The sequence below is a fragment of the Oxyura jamaicensis genome, chromosome 3 (assembly GCF_011077185.1).
Source record: "Oxyura jamaicensis isolate SHBP4307 breed ruddy duck chromosome 3, BPBGC_Ojam_1.0, whole genome shotgun sequence".
In the NCBI taxonomy this organism is placed as follows: Eukaryota; Metazoa; Chordata; class Aves; order Anseriformes; family Anatidae; genus Oxyura; species Oxyura jamaicensis.
In genome coordinates, this window is record NC_048895.1 from 110,516,428 (window position 1) to 110,520,397 (window position 3,970).

Genomic DNA, 3,970 nt, shown 5'->3' on the forward strand with positions numbered 1-3,970 from the left:
AAAGGAAAAGGAAAAGGAAAAGGAAAAGGAAAAGGAAAAGGAAAAGGAAAAGGAAAAGGAAAAGGAAAAGTCCTGTATGAAAATATTTTTTAACTGTGATTTCCAGATAATGTGGTCTGGGTCCTCTAAGAACTGCTGCCGTTCCTGCACAAACCCTCTCTTGGTTTTTAATTTCCTTATGCAGCAGGCACTCTCTGGAGTGCTGCTAAATATGCCCTAGATTTCAGGGCTTACCCATAACCTGCATAACCTGTCTCTATACGCAATATAGCTTGTTTGCAAGCACTCTCAGTAAATAGTTTTCAACACAAGCAACAGAAAAATGTTTATGCACTTAATAGTGTGCATTTATTTGGGATCTCATTGTATACTAGGAGGACCCACAGCTCTATCGATCCTTTCTTTCATTCACAGTAGTCCTCACAGGGAACAAGTATCAAACTATCATAAATTTTACATCCTAGAAAAGACAGATTCTCAAGGGAAAGTGGTGTATACCTGGAAGAGATTGTAAAGAGAATACAGGCTGGAACACTGGGACCTGACTCTGGGACATGTGTAGTCATGAAGAAGTGTCAGCTGACTGTGAAGAGACTTACTTCACCTTTAGTCTGGACTGAATGGCACTAAAGTCTGTTCTTCTATTACTTGTCCTTGGTCATGAACCTGCAAGGGTAGGGAAAAGTGTGAAGAAGATGTTAACGCATATGGCGACTTAACCTTGCAATGTATGTCTTCCTACAATCACAGGCCCAGGATATGACTAAGCGGTGGGTCTATGTCCTTGACTGGTATGTTGTGGTTGTTTTTCTGACAAGGGCAGAGAAGCTGAAAACCCTGATTGAGAAGTGAGTTAGTACTTCATAGTCTGGAAGAGAAAGATCATAAACAGGTTCCTGTCTTAAGAGTTTTGAGGTCAGGCAAAGACATAAGTGTAAGTCTCAGTACTTGAATAAAAGAGTAACATCTTTGTTTGGCAGGTATATCAAATATGGACATGTTCTTCTGGGCCTTAACAAAAAATCTCGTAATCCTTCATTGTCCCACAGATATATGGTAAAGTCAAAAACGTAACACTCAGCTGTGATCTCCATGCCAATGTCAAACCAGACAAATAAGCAGGGTCAGATGATCTTGAGTCATCTAAGGGTACACATAGGAGAAACACGGTTATCACAGTAAGACTACAGCAGCACAACTGAAGAGGTTAATCATATAACCACTAGAAATGGTGATAGGTAATCTCATATGATCCCCATCAATTACAAGTGGTAGAATCAAAGAGGAAGCCTGTCTCAGGATTCAGATATCAGAACCGTAAATTATAGAGATAACACAATCATAACATTGGTGTGATATGAGTCATTCCTGATGAAGGAAGGGATTATATTCTTCTGATTATAGTAATGGTCTTCCTTGTTGAATGTTCTGGTGTTGTCCTGGATGCCTCATATGCCAAGGGCACAGATATACCAGCCTGTGTATTTACATATCATTCCACTAATCAAAATGACTTGTCATCAGCAACTTGTGACACTACAATGACTTGGCAACATATTTTGTGTGCTACCGTTTGATAAGAGATTGACATAATTAACTTCCAGAAGGCAGTATCTATATGCTGAGATAAGCTGGGGCACCAGTGGTACCAACAGGATAACTGGTTTAGAATCATAGAATCATGGAATCATAGAATGGTTTGTGTTGGAAGGGACCTTAAAGATCATATAACTCCAGCCCCACTGCCATGGGCAGGGACACCTCCCACCAGACAAGGTTGCCTAAAGATCCATTCAGTCTGGCCTTAAACACTTCCAGTGATGGGGCATCCACAGCTTCTCTGGGCAACCAGTTCCAGTGCCTCACCACCCTCTGAGTGAAGAATTTCTTCTAAACCTCTAATATAAATCTTCCCTCTTTTAGTTTAAAGCCATTATTCCTTGCCCTATCACTACACCCCCTGGCAAGGAGTCTCTCCCCAGCTTTCCTATAGGTCACTTTTAAGTACTGGAAGGCTGCTATAAGTTTTTACCTGGAGCCTTCTCTTCTCCAGGCTGAACAACCCCAACTCCCCCAGCCTTTCTTCATAGGAGCGGTGCTCCAGACCCTTAACCATCTTCCTCACCCTCCTCTGGACTCTGTCTAATACTTCCATGTCCTTCTTGTGCTTGGGGCCCCAGAGCTAACGCAGCACCACAGCTGGGGTCTCACAAGAGCAGAGCAGAAGGGGAGAATCTTCTCCCTCACCTGGCTGGCCACTTTCTTTTGAGGCAGCACAGGACACAGTTGGCTTTCTGGGCTGCAAACACACTTCGGCAGCTTATGTCGAGCTTCTCATCAACAAACACTCCCAAGTCCTCATCAGCTTTCAATACATTCTCCCCCAAGCCTTTATTTGTGCTTGGTCTTGGCAGTGCATTAAAAGCAGTTCAGGGTAGCTGTGCCTGGAGCCATCCATCACAGTTCTGAGATGAGATCTCATCACCTGGTGCCATGCCATTAACAGGGTTAAGAGAAAAACAAGAAGCATCAGTAGGTGAGAACCTCAGAGTAGAGCTGCACAGTTGATCAGTGTTATGAATGGTACAGAGAGATCCATGGCAAGGTGACTCACAAAGGAGCTTTACCAGGAGTTTTGTAGAGCTTGAGACATGGGAATTGATGACTGGATAGGATTAGGGCATTTTTAAGAAACTATATGATCTTCAACCTGGAAGTGCTCCAGCTAAGGGAATGCTCCTTAAGCATTATATGGAAGAGTCATGTAGACTTTACAGATTAGTGTTGACATAAGCAAGTACTGCCTTCTGTTTTAAAATAATGCTGTAGGCTATTTACAACACATTTTTGTGTTTGCCAAGAAATTCTTCAGTAATCTATCTTCAGATTTTCTAAAAATGGGTGCCCTTTCTTCAGGGCTCTTTATGCAATGACCAGAATGTTTGACTTTTCAGTTTAACAGAAATGTTTGTTAACAAGACAGAAATTCTTTTTGTGTTTTAGAGTGGCCATAAAGTAAAGGTGAAGGAGAAAACTGTTGCAGTACCTTTCTGACTGCTTCTCTAATAGGATGATGATAACATAACAAATCATGGACGATTCCATGCTTTAAAAAAAACAGTATCATGTGAGTTTTGGAGAGAGTTAGCCAAAGGATAACAGGAAGATTTGAGAAAACAGAAAAGAAGGAATTTCAGAGATTTGCCAGAAATTCTGAGGCACCTCCCTGCAATACATTTGCAAGAGACCATTTGTGCCTGCAGAAGGGAAATATTCCTTAAAATTCAGCATCTAGGGCTGTCAGGCTCATTTCTGATGCCTGTAGCTCAACAACAGACATCCGCCAACCTCCCAGTTCCTGCAGATGGTACCTTCATATACTGTTTTATTTCTAAAGGTCTACCACTCACATAAGTTTAGTGACAAAGTCAAAATTCATTCAGCAAAGTAATCTTCTCCAAGTCTTCTCTACTCCCTATCTTTAATTTCTTATTCAATAGAAATTCAGTTTCATTTGAACCATCACTCACACCACTTTTGTCTTTAAGAATTGGATATTGAAATACAACTATAAAATGACACGTTATCCAAGAGTTCTTTGCTCTTTAAATATTTCTTAGGTAATTAGAACATTTTCATGGCACTCATAATTGAACTGCTAGAAATATTAATCTTTTCTCCATTCCACTATGCCATGATCTTCCGAATGTTTTAGGTTTGGATAACAATGACACATAAAAGCCCATTTATTGTTTAGTGTAAGAGACTATCCCAGTACCAAATTCTATGTCTAAATTCTTTTACCTTTTACTATTAGTAAGGAAGAATTTTATTAACCACTTTTTGCCTGTGAAAATGTCTCCCTTTCTTTAGTTTTTTTTTTTTTTTTTTTTTTTTTATGATTACAAAAACAAAAACAGACATGCAAAATAGAACACTAAGAAATTAATCTGATTTTAAGGAACTAGAA

The 3,970-nt window shown here is 40.0% G+C and overlaps 1 long non-coding RNA gene across 1 annotated transcript in view; it reads right to left on the minus strand.

Moving 5' to 3' along the window:
- Positions 1–2,174, minus strand: part of LOC118163748 — a 30,189-nt gene extending 28,015 nt beyond the window's left edge. The window contains exon 1 of the long non-coding RNA XR_004749173.1: positions 2,138–2,174. This is a non-coding gene — a long non-coding RNA (uncharacterized LOC118163748). The remainder of the gene's footprint in view (positions 1–2,137) is intronic.
- Positions 2,175–3,970: the final 1,796 nt, after the last annotated feature.